Source organism: Balaenoptera physalus, assembly GCF_965194825.1.
Source record: "Balaenoptera physalus genome assembly, chromosome: 7".
In the NCBI taxonomy this organism is placed as follows: domain Eukaryota; kingdom Metazoa; phylum Chordata; class Mammalia; order Artiodactyla; family Balaenopteridae; genus Balaenoptera; species Balaenoptera physalus.
Window position 1 is genome coordinate 70,979,463 of NC_138886.1, and position 20,196 is coordinate 70,999,658.

Consider the following 20,196-nt stretch of genomic DNA (forward strand, 5'->3'; position numbering starts at 1 on the left):
GCCCCTTTAGTTCTTGAGTGAAAAAAGCAACATTCAGAACAGCATGTGTGTGTGTGTGTATGTATGTGTATATATACACATATATGAAAAACATGGTCCGTTTTGTGTCAAAAAGAAGGGAATATAATATGTAGTTATAAGTGCTTGTATTTGTGTTAAAAATAAAACTTGGGAAGGATCTAAAAGAAACTATTAAAGGTAATTACCTACAGGGTTTGGAGGTAATGATAAAAGTCCATTCAGTATTACAACACATGTTAGTGGTGTGTTTGCTTTCAGGTTATATATATATATACATATATATATATAATATATATATATTTAATATTAATTAATTAATTTATTTATTTTGGCTGTGCTGGGTCTTAGTTGTGGCATGCGGGACCTTCATTGCAGCATGCGGGATCTTTAGTTGTGGCACGCGGGCTTCTTAGTGGCAGCATGTGGACTCTTAGTTGCGGCATGCATGCGGGATCTAGTACCCCAACCAGGGATCGAAGCCGGTTCCCCTGCATTGGGAGTGTGAAGTCTTACCCACTGGACTACCAGGGAAGTCCCTCAGGGTATATCATATCTGTTCAATAGCATGGACTGTTCCAGTCACTCTAATGAAAGTTGCTATGTTGAGAGCACCATCTCTGTGCCAGTGCCTTCAGATGCTACCTTCATTTAATCCCTTCAGCAGTCCTTCTAGGCAGCTAATAATGTTCATGTTTTTAGACGAGGAAACCAAGCCTTGGAAACATGAACTGACCAAACAAAGATCAGAGAGTTAGAAGTGTCAGAACCCATAACTGGCATCTTCTGACTTCAGACCCAGTGTACTTTCCCCTATATTGAGCTGACCACACCTTCATTATTGCAGATGTGATGATTATATCCAGGGGCCAAAGTACACAGCTATTCAATAAATATGTATTAAATGCTTACCATGGACTAGGCACTGTGGCAATCCCTTGTGATCTGAGAAAAACAAGAATAGTGAAGACAGACAAGGAAACAATGAAGCCTAATATTAGGCAGAAAGTGCTTTTGATGGAATTAAGCACAGAGGGTGGCATCCCAGAAAGAACATTTAACTGAACTGGGGAAGTTCATGGCAGTTTTCCCAGAGATGAGTCTTGGAGGACATGTGGTATTTAGCTAGGAGGAAAGAGGGTCAAGTGTATTCCAGGCAGGGGGAACAACACATACAAAAGCACAAGGTTTTGAAAGAGCACTAAATTTTTGAGGAATAGTCAGTAGTTGGGCATGTCAAGAGCATAGAATAGTGGAGAGAAATGAGGCCAGAAAAGGAAAGGGTCTTGTAAGTCACACTAAGATACTTGAACTTCATCCTGTAGCTATGGGAGACCATAAAGAATTTTTAATAAAGGAGTGAAAAGATTAAACCTAGAGCTTAGAAAGATTACTCTGACAGGAGACTATAAATTGATCATTTTAAAAAAATTGAAGTATAGTTGATTTACCATATGGTGTTAGTTTCAGGTGTATAGCAAAGTGATTCAGTTATACACATATATATGTATATATTTATATTTTGGGGGAAAATATAAATATGGAAAATATTTATATTTTCCATTATAGTTTATTACAAGATATTGAATATAGTTCTCTGTGCTATATAATAAATCCTTATTGTTTATCTAGAGACTATGAATTGAAAGGGAGCCAGGTATGATGTTGGAGAACTGGTTGGGAGGATGTTATATCAAATTTTATTGTTTCTAGATGCATATATATGTATTTTAAACATGTTTTCTGAAATTGGGATGCATCTTACAATCAACAGTATGTCATAATTTAATTGGCAGTATTATTTTCTCTCTTAATGGCCCCCAAACACCAATGTGTCTTATAACACATGGAATCTCAAATTAGATGAAATATTGGGCTGGCCAAAAAGTTTGTTCAGGTGTTTCTGTAACATCTTACAGAAAACCCAAACGAACTTTTTGGCCAACCCAATATAATGGTCCAGGCAAGAGGTACTGAGGGTCCAACCCAGTTTCCTGGCAGTGGGATAGTAAAGAGGGAAAAGATTTGAGTGATATTTAGATTTTGATATGGCATTGATTATTAAGTAAAAAAAGAAATGTGCAGAATACTACAAGTTGTGGAATAAAAGGTAGGGGTGTGTGTGTGTGTGTATGTTGGGAGGTAGAATATACACACACATATATATATTTTTGGAGATGTATAAAATGTCTCTAGAATGATACACAAGAAACTGATAACATTGATCGCTTCCAGGGAGAGGCATTGGGTGGCTGAGGGAGAACAGAAGAAAAAATTTCCACTGTGTTGCATTTTGTACATGTATTTTGAACTACAGGTATTATGCACTTGAAATATTTCTAAAAAAGGAGGTGTCTGGTAGGAGAAATTGATGAATTTGTTGATAGATTGGGTAATGAGATAAAGGAGAGAAAATGTTTTTATATGTCATGTTTTATTCTTTTAATGATTCTCTAGCTTTTTTTTTAACAACTTTATTGAAGTATAACTTATATACCATGAACTCAGCCATTTTAAGTGCACAATCCAATGCTTTCTAATAAGCTTACTGAGGTGTGTAACAGTTTCCACAATAGTTTTAGAACATTTTCATCCTCATGTCCATTTAGTTAATCCTCATTCCCACCCCAGCCCCAGGCAACCACTAATGTCTGTTTTTAAGGCTTTACCTCTTTTGGACATTTCCTATAAGTGGAATCATATAATATGCAGTGTTCTGTGTCCCACTTTTTTCACTTAGTATAATGTTTTTTAGCTTTATAAATGTTGTCACATATTTCAGATGTACTTCATTCTTTTTTACAGCTGAATAACATGCTATTGTATGGATATACCACATTTTGTCTATCCATTCACCAGTGATGGACGTTTTGGTTGTTTCTGCATTTTGGCTATTATTAACGAAGCTGTTTTGAACATTCATGTTCAAGTCTTTGTGTGAAAGTGTTGCTTCATTTGGCTTGGGTAGACACCTAGGATTAGAATTGTGTTGAATGGAAAATTAATATTTAACTTTAAGAAACAATCAAATTGTTTTCCAAAGTGGCTGTATCATTTTACGTCCTCACCAACAATGTATGAGGTTTCCAGCTTCTTCACATCCTTGTCATTACTTGTCAGTGTCTGTCTTTTGATGGACATGATCCTAGTGGGTGTGAAGTGATACCTCATTATGGGTTTGATTTGCATTTCCCTAACGACTAATGATATTAAGAACATTTTCACATGCTTGTAGGCCATTTATATACATCTTCTTTTGTGAAATGTCCATTTAAATCTTTTGCTCATTTTAAAATTGGGTTGTTTGTCTTCTTCTTATTGTGTTGTTAGAGTTCTTTGTATCCTTAACTTTGACTAAGGATCCTTGTCCGCCGATAAGGAGACTCATTTCTCTATCCATTCCTGAAAATCTTAAATTCCTCTACCTTTTAGAGGGACCCTTCAAAAATTTCCCCTACTTATTTTCGGAGTATTTCCATGAAAACACAGGGGTCATTTTGAAAACTGATCTCTTTCCTCACTGCAGACTCAACGAGAGTTGCAATATAAGTTTTTGCATTACTTTCATTTTTGTAGTGCTTCCAAAGCTCATAACTATCTTCATAGTCAGCCTGAAAAATTCAATCTAGTTATGTCTTACTTTGTAGTGCTCCAAAGGACACTTACTGTCTGGAATTAGGAAGTAGGTAGCTCTAAGATGTGATAAATGATCATAGAAGTAGCAACTTTTAATAAACTAAATACAGAGGCTGTATCAATATTAAATTATATCTCAGTTTTATATCTTATGTTTTATCTGACTTAAATACCAATCCTTCGAGTAAAATATATTTTAATGCTCTGTGATAAAATAACCACCAAAAATGGCTTTTGAGTTTTAATTCCCCCTGATGAATAATTTTTTTCTTTTATTTTTCTTCCTAAAGTAATCACGCAGTCATTCTCTACTGTATAGCACAGGGAACTCTACTCAATGCTCTGCGGTGAAGTCCAAAAAAGACGGGATATGTATATACATATAGCTGATCCACTTTGCTGTACAATAGAAACTAACAAAACATTGTAAAGCAACTATACTCCAATAAAAAGAAAAGTAATCACACATTGTATGCAGAGTCTCTACCCCAATCCTCTTCAAATCTCTCTCTCTCTCTCACACACACACACACACACACACACACACACACACACACACACACACTCTCCTTCTAGATTCTAAATGATCAAGGGTCCAAAAGTTTCTCTGCCTATATCAAGGGTGGGAGAGATTTCGAATGTAAGTGGCCTAGGCTGGCAGACCGGGTTAAGTAGGAGGGGAAAAAGGTCCTGTTCTTAGTTCTGTTGTGAATGGTCTGTGGCACATGCCTTAAATACTGTTAGAAGGGTCAGTGGCTCCAGAGGCTGCAACTGGCCACTTGTGGTCATAAATCAGACCTCAAGCATATTTGGTTGGGCCCACAGAGTGCAGTTTGCCTGTTTGATTTTTGAACCAACACTTAAAATGCAGGAGATTGAAAATAAAAATGCAATAAAAATGGGAAGATCTGGCCATACTGGGCTCGTTTTCACACAGTACCAACTGGATGGGTCTGAGTGATGTGTACTTCTTTCGGCTAGGATGTTTGTTCTCACTTTTGCTATAGACCGCTTGCACTCCCTGCTTTGAGATGAAAATTCTATGGGCTGCTAAAACTAGAATTTCCCTACCTAGACTGCTTGCTCAGTTCATTACTTGTATGATTCTTACAAGGCATTTGCATTTGTAAATGCTTTCTATGGCTGCTGTAACAAATTACAACAAACTTGGTTCCTTTAAAACAACAGAAATGTATTCACAGTTCTGGAGGCAAAAAATCTGACATCAAAGATGTTGGCAGGGGCTGTGCTGCCAGCAGAGGCTCTAGAGGAGAATCCATTCCTTGCCTCTTCCAGCTTCTTGTGGCTCCAGGAGTTTCTTGGCTTGTGGCTGCATCACTCCACCTCTGCCTCCATCTGTATAGGACCTGTCCTCATCTCCCTGTGTCTCTCCTCTGTATGTTTCTTACAAGGATAGTTGTCATTGGATTAAGGACCACCTGGATCACCCAGGATGATCTCATCTCCATATCTTAACTTTTCCCAAATAAGCTCATATTCCCAGGTTCTGGGGATTAGGACATGGACATTTCTTTTTAGGGATCATGATTTAGCCCACTACAGTAACCAAACTAGAGGATCCTGGAGGACATTCAAACAGAATGGGGAGTTGAGGCTGGTGCCGTCCATCAGGATAGAGAAATGGAATGAGGACAAGACCATAGAGAGCATTTCTGACTCAGGTCTTAGTGTAACAAGCGAAACAAACAGCCTTAAATCTGGGGTCCCCACATTTTAGCAAGTTGAATTAGGAGACACTAAGTTTCTGTGATTCATCAATTTCACCTTGGCTTAACTGTACTGGTTTAATTGGTTGCTTGACCTTTGCAATGATTATCTTAACTAGGTATATAAGCTACCATCTGTGTAAACTTTCAGTTGCCTAACACTACAAGAATCATCTAAAAGGTAAAACAAATATGAGCATTTTAATTAACTTACAACTAAGACTCTTTTCTGCTCAGTGGAAAGATGGTGGGAGAGGAGATGTGAAACTATGTAATAAATAAAAATAGGTACTCAGAGACTAGCTACTGGGGGGCAGGCAACTCTGCCTCATGAGCACCAGAAAGCCAATCCTCTCAGAAAGCTCCTAGTTGTCTAATTTCTTGGCATCATGGAAAGTTAGGATAGAAAGGGCTGCAGGGATAGTTCTAGCTCTCATCTGAGGCTTCAGCTAGAACAGTCAGAAATGTGTGGAAAATTGAGGCAGATTAAATGTGAGGAGTACAAACGGCACACAATCCATCTAGAATCTAGAAATTTTTCTAGTGCCTGTTTACAGATTTCTTTCTGCATTCTGGTGTTTCCCTTCTAGAGAAAACTTGTGTGTTTTGTGTGTGTGTGTGTGTGTGTGTGTTAAAGAGGGGTGCCTGGAAAACCATACTCGGTCTCCCCAGAATCCAAACCTTAACTGGGCAATTATATTGGTATCCCCAGAGACACATAGCTGGAAGAGTTTAGCGTTCCCCTGCGGAGATCTGGTGGGGATTTTCTTTGCTGGAGCATGGTAACCAGGGCAGCGAGAAGCCCTGGAGGCTGGTCAGAGGCTAACCGAAACAGCTTTGCTTAATTCTGGGCTACTGCTGGGGGCTGCGGGGAGCGGCTGGCAGAGAGAAGTATCTGACATTCTTGCCTGCTGACATCAAGCTGCAAAGCTGCTGCCCTCTGGTGAGTCAACGGCAAAAGGCCCACATCGTTCGAGATCTGCTGCCCAATCAGAGAAGATGGTGCCACGCCTCAAAAATCTTTCTAACCCTCAGCATTATGCAGCCTTCGAATAGCTCCTTCCAGAGAAAGAATGCAGAAATGATTAAACTCGTAAGCAGCATAGAATCTACAATAATAAGATAAACTCCACGTTCACTTTTAAAGCAATTTAGAACTATAGAGAGCCAGCACCCTGGATTTTACTCATTTAAAAAAATATTTAAACTTTTTCTTTTATGCTGAGGCAAGAAGGCATACTGAAGGACTCACTGGTGCTTTGGGGCTTTCTGGATATTAAAATTGAGATGTACTGGAATGACATTGATATCCTTAGATAGCATTGAGTTCCAATGGCAGTTATTGGAACTCAGCCAGCATATCTAGATTTTTAGCTGTTATAATGAGAATTTTAGGTATAAATATGTATATATGTAAATTCTATGGTGAAAATGAAAATTAAGTGTAGAATATCTCCTCATCTTATTAATCAAGTTTGTGCTGCTGTTTAGTAATTTCTCTCAACTTCCCTCTGGTGAGCAGAAATCAGTGGGGAAATATCATGCACGAGGCAAGAGGTGAATTATCTGCTTAGTGCAGCACAAACCTGCTTGTCAGGAAGAGCAGAGTCCCTTCCACAGCATTGCCACCATATGGCATTGGCATATCGTGGAGTCCATAAAAGGGACTGACATTGTAAAAGATTAACTGGTCTTATTTGGCAAGGTCAGGTATCTGGATGGCATGCTATAAAATGGTTAGAAGAGGAAAGACAATCTGTAGTTGGAGGCCATCTGAGATTTTGGCACTGGCTTTCCTTACAGTCCTGCCATCTGGTTTGGATTTTCAGGAGTAAAAAGTTTCGCTTGACCAAGTGAGCATGCTCTCTGCATGGTTGTGGTACTACAGCACCACTAGGAAAAGAGAGAAGAACTGGACCTGAAGAAAAGCCTGCAGCCAGCACTGTGACTGTTTCCCACAGGACTGGAGAGCTCTATCATCCTTCCTCTCCTACATGCAGGACAAAAAGAGTTGAAAGGGAGGCTAGATTATACATACTTATTCATTCATTCATTCATTCATTCATCCATTTGTTTGTTCATTCATTTATTCAATTAATAAAAATGTTTTTTTTTGCATATCCCAGGTGGCAAGCATGAGGATACACTGTTCTTGTTCAGAAGAGGAAACAGAGAAAGAAATAGATAATTGCAATGAAATATAATTAGTGCTCTAATAACAGCAATATGTATTGAACTCATTAAATACCAGGAACTTTGCTCAGAGCTATAAATGAACCCCTACAATACCAAGATAGGGGTTTGGCTATTACTCCCTTTTGGAGAAACCGAGGTTGAAGAGATTAAGTCCTACAACCTGGAAGCAGTAAAAAAAAAAAAAAAAAAAATTAAGCCGAGACACTTTGACTTGAAGTTTGGGTCCTTAACCACACACTTCCAGATTTGGGGAAAGATGACTAAAACTACAACAATGATTAAAGATGACTAAAACTACAACAAAAATTATCTACAGTGACCCTTGAAAGCAAAATAACTCTCTAAATGAGGGTATTGGTGTGCTGGCTGGGGCATTAGGGACTGGTGGTGATTTGTAGGCAGAGGTAGCTGCATATTTGAAGGCCATGGGAGGTGTGTTGTCAGGGGAAATGAAAGTGATTAAATAGTGTTGGAGGTTTCTGTGGGTGATCTGGTTTTTTATTGGTGCATAACAAAACATTCCCAAACTTAGTGGTTTAAATAATCATGATCATTTATTTAGTTCACAGATCTGTAATTTGGTCAGGGCTTGGTGGGGACAGCCCCTTTATATTCTATGCAGTGACTGCTGGGTCTGCTTCAGGTATGGCTGAACAACTGGGGCTTTTCAAGCATTTCTATCTTTACGTGATCTCTTCACGTGGTGTCTCAGGCATGGCAGCTTCAGGGAGCTGAACTTACATGGAAGCTTAGGCTTCTAATAGTGCATACTCCAAAAGAGACTGCCAGATAGAAGGCATGTTGCCGTTTATGACCTAGTCTCAGAAATTACATAGCCTGACTTATGCCAGACTCAATTAGTTGAGGTAGTCAAAATGTCCTGCTCAAGTTCAAGTGGAGGGGACACAGATTCTACCTCTTAATGGAGAAGTAGCAAGGTTCTGGAAAAGCATATGAGGACCAGAAATACTGTTGCATAATTGTTTTGGAAGTAAAGTAGGGTAAAGGCAGCATAGTTAGTCATGAAAAAACAGAGTTGGAGTATGATGGGCTTTGATTTCAACTATGGGCTTCACCACTTATTAGCTGGATTACTTTGGCCAAGTTGCTTAACTACTTTTTGTGTCTCAGTTTTCTTATCTGTAAAATGAGGAAGCTAGTACTGATCTTATAGAATTGCTAATGGTTAAAGAATATATGTAAATCCTTTGGCATTGAGAACTGCCACACAGTAGGTACTTCATAAGACCTGTGATTATTGACGGGCTAGTAGCAAGACAGATAACTGCAGAGGGAGAGTGGGCCAAGTTGTGGAAGGGCTTTCATAGCTAACAGTAAGTTGGTGAAACCATAATAGCGCTAATAGTCAAAAGTTACTGAAAAGTAGGCACAGTGCTAAGCTCTTTCAAAGAAGTATCTCATTGAAACTTCACAGCAAACCTATGGAGAAGGACTATTGCTATCCCGTTTTATAGATGAAGATATTCAGGATCAAAGAGGTTAAGAAACTTTCCTAAGTTGGTAAGTAGCAAAGACAGGATGTGAATCAAGGTGATTGTGTTATCAAAGCCTGTACTAGGATAGCTTGAATTTTAACCCGAAGGCTATTGGAAGCTACTAAAAAATTTTAAACTGGGCAGTCCTATGGTCAAACTTGTTCTTTAAAAATCAGTGTGGAAAACAGATGAGGGGCTGGCAGCGGGGAGAGTAGTTAGGAGATGATTGCTCTAGCCCAGGTGAGAAATTTTGAGACATCTGAAATATTGAAGATATAAGTAGCGTGGGAGACATAAGAAGTGGAGGAGGTCCTAAGAAGGTAGTGGCAGTCATCCTTGATTTTTGATTGGATGTGGAAAGAAAGAGGGAATTTCTGTCATCATTCGTCAGCTCTGAGTGCAGGCACTGGCATGTGCATTATTACTCAGGGCTCTAAGTAGAGAAAGAAAACAACCCCCCGGGTGCCTTCTAACCTAAAGCATATTTCCTAAGTCGTCCACTCTCAGTCTAGACTGAAAACAAACAAAACAGACTTCTCTTGAAGCTCTCAGATCTCTCACCTTGCAATTCTAGCTTTCAAATTCCGTGCTGAGTTTCCTTTCCCACACCCTAAACCCTTGTACCGGGGATTACAATGATCGTTTGTGTGTACGAGGTGATTGTTCCTTCCACATCAGGGGCCTTGGGAGGATGACCTAAGGTTGCTTTCTCCTGTCCTTACTTCCTCTACCCAGCACTGTAACTACACATGCAATCTGCTGGTTCTTATAAAGGAGGCTGACTGGTGCTGTGATGTGGTCTTCAGGAAGCCAGGGGGATCGCCAAACGAGGTACCTATAGGCTGTGTCATTTAGTTTCATGTGAATTTCCTTTGGAGGGACAATATGTGCTTTGAAGGACAGAGAAAGAATATGTGTCATTAGATAAGGCATTCCACTTTTCTGATTAAGGACTTTAATCTATTGCTGGGTCAAGGTCTGAGAAATAAACTGGCCCTCGATGAAAAAGTTAACTAAAATAAGTGAAGAAACCAACAGACAACCCCTGAAACCTAGTTTTTCTGCATGAAAACATCTGTCTTTTCAAATTATTTTCTTTAAATTGGAATAATTTCTGAGATGAAAAAACTTTGCTGTGATCTTTCATGATAGATATATTTACTGTTATTTACTTGTTTATACCTTCTAGGTTCGTCTTTCTCTGTTTCCTTTATAATAGGATTAATTTCTGAAAAGTAACTTTATTCTGATGCTACATTTTGAATAAATGACTGCCTCTCCCAATGGACAATGGAGGTTGGCATTTTGAACAGTTTTTGTCCACTGACTGGTGCATTTAGATATAGTGGATGCTCCATTTAACTCAGTGTTTCAGACAATAAATCACTTGAGGAGAGACGATTATTCTCATTGTTTGAACATGTGTCTATGCACATTGCTTGGTCATTTAATAGATAGTTATTAACTCTGCTGTTCGCTGTCAGTCTCTGAAGGTGTAAGCTAGTTCAGTTGTACCAGTGCATGAGGTCACTGGATGCTCACACAGTTTGGTCACACTCCTGCTTTACAATCTCAAATCTAGCTTCCCTTAATAATCAGGGAGGCTTAAACTTGGCTTTGCCCACTGAATTATTCCTTCCGAGAAATCATCCACTGTACCTCGATTACACGTCAATGTTTTTTAATTACAAAGAACAACAACAAAAAAAGACCTATTTTATGATTTAGAAACTTCCCCTAAACGGGAATTTCCAATGAAACATTAAATTGGTGAATGGTAATGAGCGAACAACTGATGAGGTCAGACTTTCTTGTTATGAAAGTATGAAAGTATGTTATGCTACTACGAGCCCTGTAGAGTGGCAAGAGATTAGAATATAAAAGTTAGAGAAGGGTCTGGTTTCTGCTTCGAGGTCTTTTTGCTTGTTTAAAAAAAAGTTCCCAAACCATCAAACATCAGACAAAAGCTACTTTTCCATTAATTAAACCTTGTATTTAGGGGATTATTTTTCTTTTGTCCCAGAAGGAAACCTCTTGCTTGGGACAGCTTCAGCAATTTAACCACATTTTCCAAACATATAGAGCAAATAAGAGGCAATCATTCATCGGTCATAAAGATAAGCCAAGGAATGGGAATACTTTGGTAGGTCACGTCACTTGACAGAAACTTTGGACTGATCCTTTCCTGGTTCAAGAGTTCAACCATAAGACCTACTTTCCCTATCAGCTGGCTCAAGCTGATAAGGTCCTGAAGCAAGCAAGATTCTTTATGAGCTTTTATTTAATTGTCCTTACGATATAAAGATTGGGGGTTAGTCTGCACAGAGTTACTTCTGGTTGGTCTATTTTTCTTTTGAATAAATCACTGTCTCCCTGATTGGACAAGGTAAATGGAGTTTGAGTAAATACCTTTTTTTTTTTTTAACATCTTTATTGGTCTATAATTGCTTTACAGTGTTGTGTTAGTTTCTGCTGTATAACAAAGTGAATCAGCTATATGTATACACATACCCCCATATCCCTTCCCTCTTGAGCCTCCCTGCCACCCTCCCTATCCCACCCCTCTAGGTGGTCACAAAGCACGGAGCTGATCTCCCTGTGCTATGCAGCTGCTTCCCACTAGCTATCTATTTTACATTTGGTAGTGTATATATGTCAATGCTACTCTCTCACTTCGTCCCAGCTTACCCTGCCCCCTCCCTGTGTCCTCAAGTCCATCCTCTACGTCTGTGTCTTTATTCCTGTCCTGCCCCTAGGTTCTTCAGTAGCATTTTTTTTTTTTAGATTCGACAATGTTCATTGCAGCACAATGAGTAAATACTTTTCATCAAATTTCTGGTGCCCAGTACAGAGCCTTTATCTCTAATGGGTTTCCTGTGAGTACTTATTGAAGAAAATAATTATAAAGCTAGCCTTAGATTGTTGATTGGTTAGGGATAAACATGATTCAAGAGCAGAATAATCAAGTAAGAGCAAGTGTTGTACTGTATGCCCATCAAATGGATTTGTTGCAGGTGATGGAGACAAGGGTAAGTTTGAAGGTGCCAGACTTCTCTGAAATTGCATATGTTATCTGCTATTAGAATGGGCTGAGTCTGTCTTCTTCCCAGGAATTTGGCTCAAAAGGAGTTCATTCGGGGGTGTTACCTCAAAAGTGGTGTGAAGGCCTGTATCCTAGAGAAGCTTCAATGGATTTTAGTTCCTATGCTCCTTTGAAAGGAACTGGGTGTTTCTGATCTCACTTACTTTCCCTTCTATTCCCATCCTCCTCCCATCTTTCCTTCTATTAAGTCTGGTGAACACCAATGGTAGAACATTTTCTGCAGCTTCCATCCTAACTCGTGTTCTAGTTCTGACTGTGTCACAAACTCATTGTTGACCTTGAAGAAGTTAATTAACCTCCCTGAGCTTCAGCTTCTTCAGCTGTACAATAAATAATTGAATGAGATGATGGTCAAGGTGCTTTTACTAATTCTATGATTCTATTATTCTGTGACTAGACCCTAGTTAGAATAGCTTAAGTTCAAGACTTGATCCTAAACTAAGATGCAGATATTAATCTATCATTTTTCTTTAAAGGTTGGGCTTAATTCTCTGATATCAGGTAACTAAATGCTTCACATTCATCAGTATGGATATCCACTGGATGCCTGACACTTAACCAAGTAGAATGCTTATCTGTGGCTGAGAATCTAAGAATCTCTCTGGTACAATCCCCTGGGTTAGTGAAGGTTGAAAGCTATCAGGTTTCATTGTCTAAGAGGACTGTGGTTCTAACATAGATTTCTAGAATTCTTCTAGAATTTACTGGTTTTTCAATATCTTATTTTGAGATTCATCATTATTGATGTGTGTAGATATATTCATTGTTACTGTTGAATAATATTCCACTGGATGATTGCTACAATAATTTATTCTACTCTTGGTGGATATTTGAGTTGTTTACATTTTATTTATTTTTTTGGCATTACAAACAATGTGGCCTTGAATATTCTTATACATGCCTGGTGTATGTAAGTACACATATACATACATATGTATGTATGTGTGTAGATGTGCATGTGTCTGTCTGTCTATCTTAGGATACACTAGAAAACCAAGGCCCAGAACAACTCATTTAAGGTCAGAGTGGTGAGGACAAAGTCTGAACCAGAAATCTGTTGTTAGAGTTTGCATCCTTAACCACAACACGCTATGGATCCCCATTTTAGAAAAGAGGGCTTGGAGAATTTAAAATCGCTTGCGCAAAAAGCAGGGACTCAACAAAGTTCAATCTAACTAATGCCTTTCATTATTTCTGTGTCATCTAAAGCACATATTATGATTCTATTTGTGAAACCAACCAATCACAAATGAATGAGATTATACTTGGCACCCTTATCTCTTCTTTACAAGTGATCAGTTGTCAAAATGTAAAAATATAGTTTCATATTATCCATATATATTTGACATAAAATTATTATAGTATCTTTCCCTTAAGAATATGAATAAAAATGAAAAGAAAAGCAGGTTTTTACAGTGGAATAATGCGCTCTCTCTCTCTTTCTCTGTGGGCTTGCCAAATTTCTTTAGCAATATGTTAACACTTGTAAACATTTAAGTTCAGTGTCAGTTAAAGATATTCAAAAGTAGATGTACTAGATAAGGGAGACACGTGTCTAATAAATGTTTATGATGTGACACTGACAGAATATAGGCTGCTATAATCAAGACAGCAATAATAACTTAAAAGTTTTTTTATACGTGCAAAGCATTTGGGAAGGAGTATTTGGTGTGGTGAGCAAAAACAACCGAGTGTGGCAGTTGGTGACATGAAAGGAATCAAAATGTAAGCCCTGCCGAATCATCAGCATCCTGGAGACACTTGAATGTGTTTCTTTGCTAGAAGTTTTTCCCACTACACGATGATAAATGTTTTCAAGGAAAAATGGAATGAAATTTCTCCATTGTGTGAGTCACATCTCTCTTAGTTGCAAATGACTGAACTCATCTTGAACTCATTTAGGTAAAATGAGAAATGCTGATTCATGGAATGTCATGAAGAACTGAACAATCAAACCATGGGAACTTCAGGGATGCAGATGGATTTCCAGAAAAACTGAAACAACTGGTCAAACACTACTGGGGACTCTCTCTCCAGCTCTTGCTTCTGCTTCTCTCTCTGTGATGTCTCCCTTCTCTTTCACTGGAGATCGGCTTCTTCTACATGGCAAGAAACACTGCTGTCAACACTTCCTGAGTTCTATATCCTGAAACTTCTACCATGGGTGATGGATTAAATTACACTTTCTCTGGTGAAAAGGGAGATTTTGTTACCTCAACTGGGAGATTTTGTCCCTTTCTAGACCAATTTACTGTTCTCTGGGGCAGGGGGAATGGAGTTATATACAAACATGGACATTTTCTCAGAACCACTTGGTTTGACTGGGGGAAGAGCATTTCCAAAAGGATGGGAGTAAAGTTTACAGAAAGAGGTACATTGGACAGATAAAATAATAGTTCTTCACTAGTTCAAACAATCCCCATGATATTTTCAGTATTTTATAAAGAGAGTTTAAAAATGTTCCCAAACTATGACAGCAAATTTAATCTTACAATATTTTCTTTTTGGATTGTTTTATTTATAATCTACCTGAAATATTTTCAAATAAACAATCAACATGAGGAAATGGATGTTCTGTCTTCTTGAAAATGAGTTCAAGCGCATAGACTCAGAACCAAAGGACCTGAGGTCAGGCTTAAAATAAATCTAAAAGAGCTAAATTTCTAATCAAAATTAAATTTGCAAAACTAGAAGGTTGGTATTATACTTTTCCAGTTTACTATTATTTATTTCTATTAGGATTGATTAAGAGTAAGGGTGGTGTAAAATATGGAATCAGAAAACTCATGTATTAGTTTTCTATTGTATAAAAATCACTATGAACTTAGTGGTTTAAAATAATGCCCATTTATTATTTCACAGTTCTTGTGGGTCATAAGTCTGGGCACAGTGTGGCTCAGCTGAGTTCTCTGCTTACAGTCTCACAAGGTCAAAATCAAGGTTTCAGCTCAGGTTGCTGGATCCCCTTCTAAGCTCACTTGTTGTAGGCAGAATTCATTTCCTCCTCATGCCTTCCACATGGCTCCTGCCATCTTCAAGCCAGCAAGAGCACACTGAATGCTTCTCACACTTTGAATCTCTTTGACTTCCACATTCTGCCATCTCTCTGATTTCTCTTTTATCATCAGCAGGAGAGGTTTGTAAGGGTGCATGTGACTAGATTAGGTCCACCTGGATAATCTTTTTTTAAGGTCAACCATGCCATATAACACAGCACAATCATGGGAATCAGTAATGTCTCATCACATCCACACATTGTAAGAATTAGGGTGTGGAATCTTAGCAGTCATTCCCAGAAATTCTGTCTACTAATACCTGGTTTCTGGGTTGGACTTTACCATGTATTAGCTACTTAACTCCCCTGAGCCTCAGTTTCATCTTTGATAAAAGTAAGTTTTAATATTATCTGCCCTCCTTATCTCATAGGATATATGTTAGGTTTAAATGTAAGAGAGTATGCCAAACAATTTTCAATTCAGTTAAACAAACATTACTGTATCTCATTGGGGATACAAAATTCCATACACTTGTAGACTTCGAAGGAATATGAATATGTAAGATATTGCTTTTTATAATAAATACATTCCTATGAGCTGAAAAATTTAGTATCTGACGCGAAAAGTTAACTTTCTGATTTATGTTTTCTAATTATGCAAACCTTATAATCTCAAACATAGCAAGCAAGACATTCCAAAGTCCAAAAAAAAAAAAAAGTAGTTATTTTAAAAGGGCTCCAGCCCAAATATATCAACTAAACTATCCAGGTTGCCTAAAAACAATGAAATCTCTTCAAATTCTCAAATTGGCTTTTGGCTTTAATGTAGCATCAGATATGCAAATGAATAACTTCAGACCCTGATTATTCTTATCTCCACCCCCACCATCCGGTCCTCTGAGAAGCAGGTGCTAAGATGAGATTAGATTTGCAAGAGATTTGCTGAAGGAGACCTAGTGGGAGAAAATGGAGTGGGAGCTGGAAGAGACTGGGAGGGCTGACAGACCACAATGCAGGACTGATCTCTGTGAAGGAGAGAGGGAAGGAAGTCAAGGAAGAAAGGCCTTAAGATTTCAATTCAGAGAAACTTTTGGCAAGACTAATCGGGAGTCCTTAAGCTAAAGCTGCCCGTCAGAGGAATCCTGCATCTTCCAGGAATGGGCCTGCCTTAGCAGCCCTGCTGTGCTTAGTCATGGCTGGGAGCAGCCACAGAAAGCATGGCCTCAGCACAAATGGGTGATGAATTTCAGAGGGCAGCATCTGGGACCATCAGTCTACTCTGCTTCCCGCAGTGGCCACCATAACTACTATCCCAGCAATCTGTTTTCTGGTACATTCATGGGATAAGGTTCTCCTCTTTCATCCCTTCAAATGCTAGGTCATTGAAAGGCTGATTTTTCAAATTCATGCAGCATCTCTGACTGAATACTTTCCATTCATCACATTTTACTTTATTTAAAAATACTTTTACTAACTAACCCAATTCACCCTTATCATCCTGGTTGCTTCTTCTGTCTTCTCCTTATAAATATTATTATTGTAAGGCATGCACGATGGCCTGGATCCTGAACCTCCAATCCTTGATGAGCAACCAGTAGTGATTATAGGTTCCTAACTGCACAAATACATCAGAGAAAAAAATTTCATTACTATGAACCTGGGTTTGGACCCCAAATGCTTTCAGGATTTCCTTAATGGATAAAAGGGACAACTGATCTGAGTCACAAGGACTCCTTTTCCTTGGTGGCCTGACATTGGCCTGGAAAAAGACTTGCATCATGTTGTCTATGACTGCTTTAGTTTGGTTCCTTCTTGTCCTTTTAAGTGGAAGGAAGAGCAGGGAAGGTGTCCCTTAGAGTGACAGTATACTGTACAAATGAAAGGGAGCACTACTAACATTGCCAGGACAACCATCATAACCAGGATGGTCCTGAGAAAACTGGGTTAAATGGTCACTCTAGGGTCTCTCCTCTCAAGAGTGAGGGGGACTTCAACCTCTTATCTCACCAAGGACATGGTAAGAAAGAGAGCAGTGCAGTGATTTAAGAGAAATGTCTGAAAAGAGAGTGATGCAGAAAGATAGAACTTTTATCCCTTCTTCCTTCTCAAAACATACCTCCTAGAACTCCCAGTTCACTTAGGTGTCTTTGTTCCAGAGCTTTTGCTTTCTGGAGCAAAGGTGGGGACAGGTGGGCGGGCCAGCAAGGGGTGGGTGTGGAGTATGCTCCCTTCAGGGCTTCTCCAGAATCATTTCTGTAGATGATTATCAGCTTGGATCATTTGTACTTGGGGATTCTTGATTGTTTTCCAGCATAAGCAGGACGCATCTTCTTGAAGGGTACTTTTTTTTTTTTTCAGTAATTTGATGGGAAATTTCTTTTATATTAAATCAAACCCAGATACATACTAATGGATTAGAATGTGAAATTCATCTGGATTTTAAAAATAAATTGTGAGACTTCAAAGATATATTGTCCTTAGGAGCCACTTTATACTCCTGTTTAGATCTTCCTCTACATATTATTATTCACTATTCTAAGCTATTAGTTATATCTTATTGGAAAAGTTTGAAAAGACCTACCCAAGAAATTAGAGTGTGTCCTCAACATTCTCTTAACTCTTTTGTCTCTTTCCAAAATTGGATCAAATGACATTGGACAATAACAGCTTCCTACTGTTTGGACAGCCATCTGAGGATATCACTGTAATTGATAATTCAGTCCAGATTACCCAATGTGCAACAAGACTCAAGGCAGCCAGAACACCCTATGATAGATGGAAATGAGCTATAAGTAGGTGTGGAGATGAGCCAGAATTTATTCCTTCAATAGTATTTATTGAGTGCCTCCTATGTGCTGGCAGCTGTTCTGGAAACTGTGATATAGCAGTGAACAAGCCAGATAAAGGGCTTCTTCTCACGGAACATAACAAACCTGACAGAGAACAAATATTGATAAAAACTAATAAATAAGAAAATAAGTTAAAGCATTCCAATATCTTTAACTGATGGGATGAAAATAAAGCAGGAAAGGGTTCCAGCCTCCTTGGTGTGGGACACAGTGATGGCTTCTCTGAGAAAGTGACATTTGACCTTAGACAAAACTAAGCAAGAGGAGGCAGTCAGATGAAAATGAGGGAAGAATCTTTCAGGAAGTAGCAATGGCAGGGGCAGAGAACTGGAGCCAACTTGGCCCTTTGGAGGAACAGAGAGGAAGGGTGTGTGTGGACCACGGTGGATGAAGGGGAGATTGATTGTAGAGACAGGCAGGGGCTTGGCCACACAGAGCTCTGTAGGTCATGGAAAGGAGTTTGGCTAATATTCTAACTACAGTGAGAATTTACTGGAAGGTCTTAGCTGGGGAATGTTATCACTCTCCAGATTACCCAAATAGTAAAACCATCTCTTCCTGAATTACTTGGCTAAAAAGGATATTATGGCTGTGGATACGCATGAAGATTAAGCAGAACATGGAAGAAGGGTCTCAACTAAAATTGACCTCACTTCAATGTGAGAGGAGGATGAAATGGTAGCTAGCAATGTTTAAAGGATGTAAAGATGACTTTTAATAATGAATAAAAAGTTAAATTTTATTATGGAGAAAAATGCTATACATTTCAAAAGGAATTCACATTCAAAACAATTGAAAAAAGTCTAGGATGTTTACAACAGTAAGCCTTTTAAGATACATGGAAAATTCACATATCTAGAGCTTGATTTCTAAGGAGCTCAGACTTCATTGTATATAATATGTTAGGAAATTTTGTTTATTTATAATTTAACCTACTTGAGTCAAAAATCACAAGGAAGTTTGAGGAATCTGAATAACATCTAAAACGGCCACTTAAATAGATTCAAAGTCAAGAGCATCAGTGCAGTGTTTCTTTGATATGATCACCCCTCCTCCCCAGGGTATTAAATAAGGGGGGGTGTGAACTTTAACCTGAAATGGAAAACACTGCAATCATATTTCCAGGGAAAGAGAAGTGAAATAGGAAAAACAAAAACAAAAAGTAGAGTTTGCACATCTCAGACCGATTTGCCTTGGCATGTGAATCATTTAACAGGAAAAAACATGGACTGATTCAGCTTGAGTGGGTTCTTTCTGTCCCTGTTGAGGTCCTTGCTCGGTGTGGGCCCTGCCGCTCTCCTCAGACCTTGCTTCCCTCCTCCTTTCTCACTGTAGAGAAACAGGAAGTGTTGTTTATTAATAAGCCTGACCGGGGTCACACCCAAGGTAGTAACAGCGCTTTACTTCTCCTGGTCTTGGGGAGAGGCTCAAGGATCAGGGACAAGCTCCTGGTTAGAGTGAGAGACAAGGCCAGACCCTGAAAAATAACTCACAACTAGCATTTGACACAGGCCCCTAGAGTGACTGAGAGCATCTCTGCCTGTATAAGATCTCATCAGTTCCTCCCAATCCTCTGGTGACACCTTATAACAGAGAGACAGCTGGGGCCTCACGGGAGAAGGAGTTTGCCCAAGACCAAGAGGTGAGATCCGGACCTTCTGACTCCTGGGGCTGTGCCATCTTCCATTCATCATGGCTCCTTGGCAGATGTTTTATAACACAGGGGATAGTTGCCCGGGGTGGGGTCTCCTAGCTCGCTCATCATGAGCTGTTCTTTCCCCTTTGCCTTTCAGTCGTTATCTCATGGCCACCTTCAATCAGCTCCTGGAATGGGGTCATCCCTTGTCTGACATAGGTTGAGGCACATTAAACTTGAAAATCAGGGATGGAGGGTGGGTGGAGAGAGAGAAAGAGAGAGAGAGATAGAGAGAAGTGCCCAACATATTATGGCATGTTCGCTACTTCACCCCACCCCACTCCCTCTCAACAGGCAGAAAGTACCTAAAGAAGATTATTGCTATGAGGGGCATAACAAGCTAAATGGGTGTTACCCATCTGAAAAATCTTAGCAATGTCAAAAAGCCACTTGAGACAACAAGGCACCTGCTGTTCTGTCCTCATTCCTTACCCGTCCTTGGCTTTGGGAAGAGGAACTTTCTGGAAGAAGGACCTTTGT

General features: G+C 39.1%; 1 long non-coding RNA gene across 4 annotated transcripts in view; it reads right to left on the reverse strand.

Moving 5' to 3' along the window:
- The window catches only part of LOC309664775, a 113,151-nt gene that overhangs the window by 45,499 nt on the left and 47,456 nt on the right, over nucleotides 1–20,196 (reverse strand). The window contains exon 4 of one of the 4 annotated variants that reach the window (XR_014266029.1): nucleotides 14,284–19,349. The exons of the other annotated variants lie outside the window; for them this stretch is intronic. This is a non-coding gene — a long non-coding RNA (uncharacterized lncRNA). Of the gene's footprint in view, nucleotides 1–14,283; nucleotides 19,350–20,196 lie in introns of those variants that run through there. 4 annotated transcript variants of the gene reach the window in all.